Source organism: Lacerta agilis, chromosome 11 (genome assembly GCF_009819535.1).
Source record: "Lacerta agilis isolate rLacAgi1 chromosome 11, rLacAgi1.pri, whole genome shotgun sequence".
NCBI classification, from domain to species: Eukaryota; Metazoa; Chordata; class Lepidosauria; order Squamata; family Lacertidae; genus Lacerta; species Lacerta agilis.
The window spans coordinates 36,897,575-36,912,030 of NC_046322.1; positions in this window are offsets into that span (position 1 = coordinate 36,897,575).

Sequence of the window (14,456 nt, forward strand, 5' to 3'; positions counted from 1 at the left end):
CGATCCTGGTGGGGTGCCAGCGCGGCTCCCCCCCGCACTGGATGTCATGCTCCCCCCAGGCAGCACGTCACGCCCCCAGGAGGCACGCCATGCCCACGGGACACGTGCCAGCCATGCCCCCACCTGCTCTCTGCCCCCCCCCGGTACAGGAGCATGAAGCTCCACCAGTGGTGGCATAATGGGTGCTGCTGGACCAAGGGTTAGCTAGGATTGTTGTGATCTTAAATGCCTACAGCCAGCATGTATCTGCACACTGTCAGCCATGTTATCAGTCATGTGTCCAGGGCAGCTGTCTACCAGCTCCATCTGGTATGCAGGCTGAGACCCTACCTGCCCACAGACTGTCTCGCCAGAGTGGTGCAAGCTCTGGTTATCTCCAACTTGGACTACTGCAATGCGCTCTACGTGGGGCTACATTTGAAGGTGACTCGGAAACTGCAACTAATTCAGAATGTGGCAGCTACACTGGTGACTGGGAGTGGCCTCCAAAACCATATAACACCAGTCCTAAAAGACCTACATTGGCTCCCAGTATGTTTCAGAACACAATTCACAATTCAAAGTGTTGGTGATGACCTTTAAAGCCCTAAACAGCCTCGGCCCTGTATACCTGAAGGAGCGTCTCCACCCCCATTGTTAAGCCCGGACACTGAGGTCCAGCTCTGAGGGCCTTCTGGCAGTTCCCTCACTGTGAGAAGTGAGCTTACAGGGAACCAGGCAGAGGGCCTTCTCGGTAGTGGCGCCCGCCCTGTGGAACGCCCTCCCATCAGATGTCAAGGAAATAAACTACTATCTGACTTTTAGAAGACATCTGAAGGGAAGTTTTTAATGTTTGATGTTTTATTGTGGTTTTAATATTCTGTTGGAAGCTGCCCAGAATGGCTGGGGAAACCCAGCCAGATGGGCCGGGTTTAAATAATAATAATTAGTAGTAGTAGTAGTAATAGTAGTAGTAGTAGTAGTACCATCTCCATCCAGGGACTGGGTGCAATTCCACCACAGCCCAAACCCAGCTGGGTTGGTTGGATGGAGCAGAAGTCATACAAACACAGTTCTGATCTAATTGTCGTTTGCTTTCCCCCTCCCACATCAAGTGTGCCCCCTCAGCAGTCTCCCAAGTAGCTTGGGGAGGATGTGAGTGAAGGGAGGATCTTAACCTTGGTCAGGGCTGCTGTTAGGGATTTATAGCCTTAGCTTGCTTTGAACATCAGCTGTTCAGCCTCAAAGTCTTGGCCATTCCCATGGCTGTCCATTCCCTCCCAAAATCACCGCCCCCCATCTATAAGTAGGGAAGCCACATATTTCCTTTCTCCAGGTCCAAAGGGACACACTGATTCCCCTACTCGCTTTTTGTTGTTGTTCATGTGGTGAATATTCGTGATGCCTGTCAATACATTCAATAGCAATGGATTTAAGCCTGACAAGGTCACTTTCTTTGTTCTCCCCAGTCGTTGTCGGCAACTGCTCCCCTCCACTTCAAAGTTAGCTTGTGCTCAATTTTCTGTATGTTAAATAGCTGCCTATCTTCAGCCTTTTTCTCTTTCAAAACCGAATTATTATTTTTTAGTTTTTTTTAGAACCACACACACACTGCAGCCGAATATGACACATCAAGACAGTGGCAACTACAGTAGCAATTCTAAAATCAAAATTAGGTTCGGAGATAAGAAGTAGATTCTATCCATCCATCTATGATTAGGAATATTTTTCTATGCACATCTGATTTTTAGGGGAGGCAGACACATGCCCTAGAGCCTCTACAGCATTTCTTTCAAACTAAATATGAAAATGAACATTCATTTCCCATTCCCCCCTGCCATAGATGGCTCAGGACTGCTATGCCTCAAGGACTACCTTTCTCCTTATAAACTGAGCATGCAATAATCATCTGGGGCCTTTCTTTGTGTGCCCCCTCCATGAAAGGTCTGGAGGGTGGCAACATGAGAACATGCTTTTTGTGGGGTGGCTCCCTGTGTATGGAATGCTCTTCCCAGGCTCCTTCATTACATAGGTGCCAGGCAAAAATCTTTCTCTTCAACCAGGCCTTTAGCTGATTAACATTCTATAGCCTTATAAACATGTTTGTGGGAGGGCAGTTATTGGTTTGCTTTTGTTTTATTATGTATTTTGTGCTTCAGTTCTGCATTTTTATGTTGTGAACCACCTTGTGATCTTCAGATGAAGGGAAGAAGAAGAAGAAGAAGAAGAAGAAGAAGAAGAAGAAGAAGAAGAAGAAGAGATGGAGAGTCTTGCCCACATTCCATTGCTACAGACTTCTAGGACTTTGCAACTGGTTCTTAGAAAACTCCCTCATTTAATTTGTATTTCTGTGGGTCTGAGCAAGTGGTGATCACTTTACAACTCAAGAAAGTACATTCTGACTCAGACACAGGAAGGAATTCTGGGGTAAATAGCCTTTTCAAAGGTACAGCTAATGGTCTGGTGCTTCTACCAAATCCAGTTTTCATTCCCAGCATAGTACTTTGCAATGCAGATGGGCAAGAAATTCATTTTGGTACACAATTTAATGTGAACCTACCTAATTCGTGCTTCCCTAAGTAATATGTGAACTGAAATGCAAATATGCTTCAAAATTCACACTTCTGAATTTTGTCTACAAAGTGTTACATTAGGGGGAAGTGTGCATTAATAAAACATATATTACTGAAAATAAAATATATAAATATTAGGATGAAATGCTTTGAGAATGTGCATATTGAGCAACATTACATTCAAAAATACACTTAAATGCTGGACTTTTTTTAAAAAAAATCACAAACTGATGTGATGAGACGAATTTCAGATTTGAAAACTGAGAGAATCTGAAACAGGCCAAAAAAAAAAAAAAATCCCATCTCTATTCCTGCAACAATGTCTGTGATCTTCTCCTGCAGTTGCCTCATCCCTTAAATAATCTTTGGAAGAATGGGAAAGGAGTACCCTGCCACAAATGTCCAGTCAATCCATGCAGACAAAAAGAAGATTAAAGGGTGTTAAGGGCAGCTAATCTATCATAATCTTGAGCCAGTGTCTGCCATCTTGTGTTGTTGTTAACACAAACAAATACTTAGGAGACCAAATAGGGTGATGTTGTGGGTGCCATCTTGGTCTCCTAGTCAGTGCTGGGAATAAGCACTGAATTATGGTATTTAAACAGGTTTGGGAATAGAGTAGAGGGAAAGAGATGATCCTTTTACAAATTTGGGCCACATAAACAAATAGAGGATTAAAGGGGGAAGGTGCTAAGGGCAGCTAATCCACCATAAGAGGCCTTGTAAACTCCTTTCCAGCCTTCTTAGGAAGTCAGGCCCTTCTGCACCTTTTGGGTTTTGTCATTTTGCTTGATAGTTCATTTACAACAGAAGTCCGGCTGCAAAGCCTGAGCTCAGTATTCGCAACCCAGCCATCCAAGGAGCTGTGTTGAACATCCCCCCCGGATAGATGCATACAGCAGCCGTGTGTTTCACAGCTCACTAGGCCTATATAGATTAAATGGTTAAAGTTCCCTCTCTCCAGGGGCGTTTGTGTGAACAGGGTGGGAAATTGAACAATTGCTGAATAAGTAAGACAAATAGATGCATTACATCAGTTGGTCAGGACAATAGACACCCAGATTTCCTGTGATACAAGAAGCGGGGCGGGCAGGAAATAACATTCAGGCGCTGAGAAGCAATGATATAAATCCATGACTGGAATTGTTTTGTGTCATCGGTTTTCAGCATGTGCTTCAGACTGCTGAAAGGCAAGGCGGCCCATTGTCCAAACACACACACACACTCCGGCTTGCTACACTCCGGAATGCGAGTTTCTGAACGCCACACTGGAAGGCCTCAACGCCTCTGAATGCAGATCAGATTCAAAGGGCTTTGCCAGATTTCTTCCCCTCGAGCTCAGCTTAAATGCATCTGTTCTCGGACTGGGGAATATGTGGCTTAGGTGGCTGGGAAAGAATGGCCAGTTTGTCACAGCTGCAGCACAGTAGTCGGCTCTTTGTGTGGTCCTCTGAGGGGAGCTTTGCACTGGGCCTCCCCAGCTGTGCCATGGAGAGTGTGGGTGAAGGTGAAAACAGGGAACGCCGCGAGTACAGTGCTCTTTCATACTGAATAGCTCGGGGTGGGAAGGTAATGGCTGAGAGCAAGAGGGCCAAAGGCCAGTTTGTTCCCACTAGGCTAAGAAAAAGGGGGTGAAGAGACAAAACAATTGTTCACTCTCAGGTTCCCTGGAAATCAGAGGCTATGAAGGACTAATGCATTATTCATTCTAGCAGCCCGGGCTATTCTGATAACAGTACTTCAGTAATAAGCCACACAGCTCTAAATACGATACGCGCTGCCTTTCTTGCAGCGTTCCTTCAAGAAATGGAGAAATTATATCTATATAACCACTTTGGCGCTACAAAACCGAGCAGCATCCCAGCTAATGGCACTTAAGTTTTATTCGCACCAATACAATACCTATATTCATTGGGCTCTTGTATAAGCCTGTTGTACACTTTAAAGAATGTGAGGCTCTTTGTGTGAACTGCAGCACTTATTGGATGGCTGTTCACATTTGCAGCACTAGCCTGTGTTTCATTTAACGCTCAAACCATCTAACAGCTACCAGAAATGTTCTGTGAACGCTCAGTTCTCCCCACCCCACTTTTTTTTTTAATCCTTAAAATGAATCAACACTTCTCATTCCTCTAGCCAAAACCCTCTGAAATGTTTCCCTACTGTGTTTCTATAGACTGAATGAATTGCTTTGAATGTTATAGGAACAATGGGTGTTAAGAGGTTCTTAAAAGGCTGGATTCTGTGGCGGCAACCTGATTCTTGACCCCACTAGTAAACAGAAGCATCTCATGAGATCTCCAATCAAAATTAATGCCTGCAGCTCAGATATCTAAATAACAAATGCCCAGTGGCCACTGAATGTACTCTGTGGAAATTCTCTCCCAGAAAAGGATTTATTTAGCCTAGCCTTGTCTTGCTGTTTGCTGTACATTCGCACTCCATTTCAACTCTTTAAACCAAAATGGTGAGGGGATCCATTTTGAGTAATTACCAAGATATGGCATTTCCTCCATCTATTTCTGTCATAAAGTGCTGCCATACATCCGGAATTTCCCAGACATAGCTGGGATTCAGCCCTCATCGACAGCGTCTGGGCAAAAATCGCTTAAATGTCCAGGAAAATCTGGACATATGACAATCCATGTTGGAAGTGTAGACTTTGGCGCATTTCCTTAAAAATTGCTCAAAATTTCTTCTTTTTGGGTTGAGGTTTTGCAAAAAAGGCTCAACAACTTTTATGTCCAGATTTTCACTTTTTGAAATATGTCACCCCTTTGTCATATATTTTTTACCCTGCCCTTTACCATTGTTGATTCCCAGGGTAGATTACAATAAGTTAATGCAAATGTATGCATGCAAATGTAATGTTCAACAAATTTAGTTACCTCAAATAGAAGCACTTAAAATAACTCAATCAAAGCAACTATCATTAAACAATCTCTAGCATCCCCACATCCCTACAATGTACCTCGATTCCCCAACATTAGTCTTGTTCATTTTCACAGCCCTCATTTCACGGTGGCTCATTTACCAGAAGTAATATATTTAGCGTTAAGTCTGGAAGTGTACCCTTGACCATAGCTGCTAGAGGGCTGTGAAAATTTGTGTCCTGGGCTTTTTAGATTCGTCTACCCATGTACTAGGGACCCAGGTGGCGCTGTGGGTTAAACCACAGAGCCTAGGGCTTGCTGATCAGAAGGTCGGTGGTTTGAATCCCTACGACGGGGTGAGCTCCTGTTGCTTGGTCTCTGTTCCTGCCCACCCAGCAGTTCGAAAGCACATCAAAGTGCAAGTAGATAAATAGGTACCGCTCCGGCGGGAAGATAAACGGCGTTTCTGTACACTGCTCTGGTTCACCAGAAGCGGTTTTGTCATGCTGGCCACATGACCCAGAAGCTGTACGCCGGCTCCCTCGGCCAGTAATGCGAGATGAGCACCGCAACCCCAGAGTCGGACATGACTGGACATAATGGTCAGGGGTCCCTTTACCTTTACCTTTACACATGTACTATCTGAAACCAAAGGGGTGTGTTGGTTGCTGGATGTGAAATATATTGGCATTATTTTCAGCTCTCCTACCCCACTGAAAGGAATCTCTCCCCATATGAAGCCATCTTATGAGCACTCAGCTCACTCCCTATTTTTGATGAGGAGGATAATGATTTAAATCACATATTCTCCTGGTGTGTTTTAATGTGATTGTTATGTACTGAGTTGAATAGGATCCAAAATGCACCAGTCTGACTGGTCCCAGAACAATAGGATTGAGATTGCAGCAGTCTGATTGGTCCGCAGGAGCCACCCAATCCAGCTCCAGGTGGAAGTGAATCCACACTCCGATTGGCATACAGGAGTATCCCGGAATTAGCCAATCACGTGGGGCCCATTGTGTAAATAGTGTATATAAAGCAAACGTTTTGGGGGAACTGCATTCCTCACTATTATGAGCTGAATAAAGAGCATGAAAGTCACACTTGACTCCGAGTATATTTCAGTGATCTTGCAAGCCATTTCTGTTTTTGAAACAGAGATGGGATATTATTATTTTTTAAAAAAACAAACAAGGAAACAAGGAAACACATATTGATTGGCTGTGGCTGTTTTAAGTTGCTGGTTTGTTTGCAACTGCCGGCCTGCTAATCTTCCCAGTGAGAACAAATCCCAATTTCTGTGCCTGGAGACAAAACTTCAGGAATCAGTAGAGTTATTCTAATGTCAGGCAGTGAGAAGCGTTGCTAGGTTTTCTGCCCCACTGTTTTGCTAGCGTCTGCCAGGACATCGTGTGGTAAAACCTCAAAACAAAAACAGAAAACCCTACCCCAAGAAAATCTCCTAAAATGTTTATTTCACTTTAGGTTTTGGGTGGCCAACTATTTTATTTATTCTTTATTTTACCTTTGCCACATTTTCCTGTCTGTGAGGATTGACTTTTAATGTGGACACATGGGTGCAAGTCTAGCCCAATAAAAACACAAATGAGAATTATCCTGTTAGGCCTACATGATAAACACGGTTCACACACACACACACACACCGTTCTCCACCCCCTGGTCGCCTTCAAGTGCACCTGGCTGGTTAGAAGGCTGGTATCCAAAGAGCAGTTAGTTGGATTTGTTTCTCCTGGAACAAATCCAAGTATTTATAGAGGTAGGCTGCTGTTTTGTTTTTAATTGTTGGGGGGAGGAATGCTTTCAGGCCTAGCTGTTCCCTCCCTCCTTTCTGGAAGTCTTGCACCTGTTTTTATAGCAAAGTTACCATCAGTGCTTATAGTTTTATGCATGAATATAAAAAGAGAGAGGGGGGAGGGAGGGAGTTATGCGAGCTAGCTGTGATGCTGCCAGTCAGGAAAATATTGCAAGAGTTTGGTATGAAATCATGAAATAAGTAGCATTCGAGAAAACCATGTGCTCCTTGATGAGGCAGTACATTAATCTGAGTCATGTTTTTTTTAATAAAAAAAAAAGCACAGAGATGTAATAAAGAGGAGCGGAGCCTCGGTATTTCCAAGTTTGATATGGATGTCCCTCAGGTTTTTTGCCCATTTTACAAAAGCAATGGGCTCAGGACCAACCCCAATTTCAAGGCATCCCTCAGCAAAGCATCCTTGGTGAGTCCCCATCCGTAGGGTTGGATGCTGTGGGCATTGTGGAAAATATCACATATTTGGCTCGTAGTCAGTGCCGGATTTATGTATAGGCTATGCAGGCTGAAGCCTAGGGCCGCTAAATCTAGGGGGCCTTGCCAGCCTACCTGCTCCCCAGCAGGCAACCTCCCCTCTCCCAAAATTGCAAACCCAAGACTTCATGCAAGGGCAGGGCAACTCAGGCCCAGCAACTATGAGACTCAGGGCTAGCCAGTGGGGCCCGATTTGAAGATGTGGGGCCCCAGTTCACAGCCAAAGTCTGCAAAATCTTAAAGATATAAATAAAATCCATCTAGATTGCCCTGGTGCGAGTGACCCCTTAGGAGGGGCCTGTGGGGTCCAATTTGGCCCAGTTGCTCCAATTGCCTTAAGGTCAGCCCTGATGAGAATATGCCAGGGGTTCGACTGACAAGCCCTGCACCTTCTAGGTCCCTGGTGTCACTATTCAGAGTACAGACTCAAGGACTTGTTATGGTAATAAGGGGGGCACTTATTGGAAATAGTTTTGTCACCTCCCCCCCCAAACCCTGGGACAATGAGCCCAGCCACCTTTTATTCACAATTGCATAAGCACTATACTACAGCATGGCCATAAACCTGTACATTCAAACGCTGAAATACACACCCAATATGTAACAATGGAGATTTATGTTACTGCTTTATGAATGAACACTGTGTTTTATTAATGGACTCTGTATTTTTGGAATTACCTAAGAGCCACCAATAGGGAGCTCTAGAATCTGACAGCTAACCAATTGGGTACTACCAACCAGTGACCCCTATTGCTGAAAGCAGGTAACCAGAAGGAAAAGCTTCAGCTCAGCCTTTGCACTGTTGACTGAAGACCCCATGCTGTGCAGATCCTGGCCAACTCTATCATGCTGGTGTAAACCCTGGTGCACCAGGAGCCCAGAACAGCAGCAAATAAAATCCGCTCATACGTCAGCGACTGATAAGACTTGTCAACCAGTTCTTCCAAAGTCTTCTTAATTATAAAGCTCCATAATACAGGCTAGAAGAGAGCAGGTCTGGGAAGAGCAAGCCACACAATGGGCACCACCAGTGAAAAGGCCCTGCTCCATTTAGCTCCTGCCCTGTCATTTGATAGGGTGCCCACTTGCCTTCCTTCTTGACATGGAATGCTCTCTATTGGAGTCTCCAGGTCCAGTAAAAAGACCATAAGAAGGGAGAGCAGGGACATCGAAATTCCCAACAGCTGTTAAGGAAGGAAGGAAGCAAGCAAGCACACAGGTCATCTTTGTCACAGGATGCCTATGTCCTGGCCAGGCCTACACCCAATCTTGTTTTTGTACAATCTTGTTTGTTCTCAGTAACCAAAATTATATTATCAACATATACAAGCAGAAAAGTCATTTTCTTCATTTGCAAGGATTTATACAAAACAAAGTGGCACTAATAAAGAAAAGTTCCAGGGTGGCAACAGAAAGCCAACTAAAAATGCTTTTGCAGTTCATCAGAACTATCCAGCAATATCAAGATATAGGAAAACTGGTGCTATTAACAGTAACCCTTCTAGTTGTTTAATTGATTTGGCAACTTCCATGCACATGATGTCTGATGCTAATCCCCCCCAAAGAGTTAAATGATAACTCATCAGAGCAGCTACAGTTGCAAATGGCAACAAAATATCTGTGAAAGGAAGAGGAACAGATTTGCTCAAGTGTGTTGCAGGTAGAAATACTGTTTGTAATGAAGTGAGAGCAGTAGTTGCTCAAATTAACAAATAAGAAGGTTTTGAGAATTTACATGCTAGATTAAAACTGATTAATTCATTGAGAAGGGGATTGTAAGAAAAACACTGGGGCCTAATTTGAATAATAGTGTGCCTGGTATCTGGTGGGCAATCTCCTCCTTTATTTCCACACTGTGGCTGCAAACCAAACCAACTGCCAGGAGAGCTATGAGATTCAGGTGAGGGTCAGATGTCTTGTCAATCCCAGCAGGTATATAACAGGAAGACCCGGGCTGCGGCCTGCCCACATTATCCTAAGAAATTGTAATCTAACACAAACCTAAGCATACATGAGCCTAGTGCAATCACACTTAAAGTAAACATAAAGAGAGCCCTGACAATTACGTTTGGTCGCGAATGACTCTGGGGTTGCGGCACTCATCTCACTTTACAGGCCGAGGGAGCTGGCTTTTGTCCACTTCCGAAGACAGTTTTTTTTCTGGGTCATGTGGTTAGCATGACTAAGCTGCTTCTGGTGAAACCAGAGCAGGACACGGAAACGCCATTTACCTTCCTGCCGGAACGGTACCTATTTATCTGTTTGCACTGCATGCTTTCAAACTGCTAGGTTGGCAGGAGCTGGGAACATACAACGGGAGCTCACCCTGTCACGGGGATTTGAACCGACAAGCTTTTGATCAGTGCGCCCAAGCGGCACAGTGGTTTAGATCACAGTGCTATCCGCCTCCCTAGCAATCACACTTAAGTACATTTAACTCAATGTTTGGACTGTATGTTTGTTCCTAATATGCCTTTGGAACATCTAGCTGAGTGGAACTACAGACATATTTTGTTCCTGTAACCTCTCAGCCTATAGACACATGGAACTTGCACTGGTTTTAGGGCTTCCTCCAAAGAATTGTAAAAACTGAATATTGCTGAGGGTACTGAAAATTATCTCCTAGAGACCCTTAGCCTTCTTACACAACTACGGTCCCTAGGGTTCCTTAGGGAGAGAATGATTGTTAAATCAGTCTAAACCTTAGCCCTTTCGGTCATTCGGTCACAGTTAATGAATATGCATTGGGCGATGAGAGAAATCAATGGCAGGTTCAACAGCTGGTTTTCATTGGCTTCATCCCATTCATTGAAGCATATGGACCTTTTTTTTAAAAAAAAAAATGCAAATTGCAGGCACCAGATTACCAGGTCAGGAGCATCCCAGACCCCGAGATTTCAGAGTCCAAACCTGAGACCTAAGGGTGGCTCTTGGTGATGTCACAAGGGGATGGCCCCCCAGTGATGTCATTAAAGCTTAATGAACCATGTGCAATCACAGTCACTGAGAGCATGTCGAACAAATGTGTGCACTTGTCACTGCTTGAAAATTGAGATAGAAGCCCCACCTGCTTCCATCTGAAATAATTCAGCTAGCCTCCACTCCACTTCAGATGAAATAAATAATAAACATCCCCTCTGGTCCAGACTCTCCAGTTTGCAATCCTCTTTCTCAGCCCTCCAGTCTCCTTCGGTCAATTTGATCGAGGGATTGCTGTGGGTGGTGGAGGTTCCTGTTGTTGCTCTGCATGTCCTCTGCTCATTTCTGCAACCCTATACCTTGCACCAGGTGACCCGGAAACTACAACTAATCCAGAATGTGGCAGCTAGACTGGTGACTGGGAGTGGCCACCGAGACCACATAACACTGGTCTTGAAAGATCTACATTGGCTCCCAGTACGTATCTGAGCACAATTCAAAGTGTTGGTGCTGACCTTTAAAGCCCTAAACAGCCTCGGTCCAGTACATAGCTGTCAACTTTTCCCTTTTTTAAAGGGAAATTCCCTTATTCCGAATAGGATTCCTCGCAAGAAAAGGGAAAAGTTGACAGCTATGGTCCAGTATACCAGAAGGAGCGTCTCCACCCCCATCGTTCTGCCCGCAGACTGAGGTCCAGTGCTGAGGGCCTTCTGGCGGTTCCCTCACTACGAGAAGCCAAGTTACAGGGAACTAGGCAAAGGGCTTCTTGGTAGTGGCACCCACCCTGTGGAACACCCTCCCACCAGATGTCAAAAAGAAAAACACCAGACTTTTAGAACAAAAAATAAAATAAAAAAATTCCTTCCAGTAGCACCTTAGGGACTAACTAAGTTTGTTCTTGGTATGAGCTTTCATGTGCATGCACACTGAAACAGAAGTCACCAGACCCTTATATATAGTGAGAGAGTGGGGAGGGGTATTACTCAGAAGGGTGGTGGGAATGGGTGATTGGTTGCAGACCAACACGGCTACCTACCTGCAACTGAGACTTTTAGAAGACATCTGAAGGCAGCCCTGTATAGGGAGGCTTTCAATGTTTCATAGATTATTGCATTTTAATGTTCTGTTGGAAGTTGCCCAGAGTGGCTGGGGAAACCCAGCCAGATGGGTGGGGTATAAATATATTATTATTATTATTATTATTATTATTATTATTATTATTATTATTATCATCATCATCATCATCCTATTCTTGAGCCCAGCCCAGTTCTTTTTTTTCTCTACCCACCACTAAGCTCTACAAAGATTAATTTACAGCCAGCTCCTGCCCAGCTGAAGTTTGCTAGCTACATGCACAACAGTAGTAGGAGTAGTTATGGCATTTTTGCTCACCTAATAATTCAAGCCTGCCCCTTAGAATCATAGAATTGTAGAGTTGGAAAGGAGCACAGGGGTCATCTAGTACAACTCCCAAAAATGCAGGAATCTTTTGCCCAGTGTGGGGATCAAACCCACGACTCTGAGATTAAGAGTCTTGAGATCTGTTGACTGAGCTACTCAAGATCAGCCTTGGAGGTCTTGCAAGGTGGAAGGGACATCTTTATTCACACTGGAAAGGATATCTGTTGTGTTGGTGTGCCATTCCCCCCATCCCCGCTTTCATCTTCCTCCTCCCTGCCTTCTTTCAATGATTATCCAGTACAGCATTTATAGGTAGCCCTTATTCACAGGCTGTTGTGTTTCTAAAAGAAAATCGCACCAAAAAACCAATTTAGGATATTTGAATGCAGGCTGTTTGGACTGAAAGAAAACACATAATCTGTAATAGTAGGCCATTAACTTCACTTAAGGAACACGTTTTACAGTTTACTTTATAGGCTTTATCATAATTTTTACTGCAAGCAGTATTGTTCTGTGATTGGACTTTGAAAATAATGGGCAATATAATAAATAGCCATTTCCTAGGACAGATAAATAACTGTGTTTTTAACAACAACAACAACAACAATGAAAAACAATTCTGGATTTGAGAAGAAAACGGCACTTTGGGAAAGTGTTTTGCATGTTATGTATGCTTACTGGGAAGTAAATCCTTTTGTGTCCAAAAGAGCTTGTTCCACTTAGTTCTAACAATCCCTGTCTCCCTTCAGCTTGGATTTTATGAGCTTTCACAGCATGGAATCTTTAATCTGTCTTGGCCCAAATACATGTGATCCAGCACCTTTGCTAAGCAGGTCTGGTTCTGTTCAGTGCCTCATTGGACCTCCTGGGAGCCCTGTTTAACAGTATGTATGCAGCCTTGGCTTTCAAATACAAAATGCGGAATAAAATCATTATGGGTATAACATAATGTAATCTGTAGACATTAGCAGATGACATGTGTCAGTTGCCCACTTCTCCAGATCAATCTGCTGTGAACAGAAGAGCCACAGGCTGGGCTAGGTTTTCCTAGCCATTTGAGATCCCCAAGAATGAAATGGGAGTGACAGCAATGTTCCTGTTGCTCTGTGAGAGTCTGTGCATTGCTATGTTGCGTTGCTTGTTTTATCGCCTCGTACTTTATGGTCAATTTGTCTGCTATCGATTTTGGAAAGCTGCTTGTCTCTTTGCCTGTTCTCCCTGCATTTGGACCCCTCTTAAGATACCGAAAGGACATTTTGCATGACGTTTCCTGAGATCAAAGAGCAGTTTTTTGTCTATGCATGGATACAAAATGGATACAAAATGGTGGAGTCAACCTGCCAAAATTGCACTGGTTTTAACCACTGATTTCTTTTTTATAATAATAATAATAATAATAATAATAATAATAATAATAATAATAATCTTTTTTATTGATTTTCAAAAATATATAAACATACAACATAAAACAATTGAACGTCCAATTATCGAGATTACTCAGAATCTCCTGACTTCCCCCATCCCTTCCATAGGTCCTTTTGATTCTATTTTCAACTGCATATCAATACTTTTCCATTTCTTCATCTTCCTAAGTTATCTATACATTCTGTTACATTATGAATGTATTTAAAATCCTGCTAATATTTTGACCAGTTTACAATGATTTTGTATATACATTATGAATATTTCCCATTCTTTTTTTAAATTTCTTGTCTTCTTGATTCCTGCGCTTCCCAGTTAGTTTTGGCATTTCAGCATAGTCCATCAACTTGATTTGCCATTCTTAACCACTGATTTCAAAACTGCACTGATCTTGTTGGTTTCTTAGAATTCCCGAACAATGCTGGGCACTTACCATAGGTGTATAATATTCAGCACCAGGATGCACCACCATTTTGACGTTGTTGCTGTTGTTGTTGTTGTTGTTGTTGTTGTTGTTGTTGTGTGCGTGCATGCTAAGGGTTGGATCCAAGCTTAGTCATGGTCAGAGTGTACCCAATCAATGGGTCAGTTCTAAGTATTGAACCTTACATAGGTGCCATCTCGTGCTGAAGATTGTGGGTGCCCGCAACAAGGGCCTTAAACTTTGCCCATTGACTTGGGGGGGGACCCTCCCTCCACAAATATACTATTGTGGGTGCCAAAGCACCCAAGGCCCCCTGGAGTTGGCTCCAGTGGGACCTTGTGTGCTTAATCACACTCATATTTCTCAACGTTGTTTGCTGCATCTTACATGCATCTCATATAAGCAGACAATATTCTAACAATGTCTGTTTGATCAGGACAATTTGTTGTCTGTCTTATTAAAACAGTATCAGTAAGTGGAAAGGTCATTGAACAGATGTAACAAGTTTTCCCCCATGTCCCCTGAGTGATGGGATGAGAAACATCAAGGCATCTGCATTG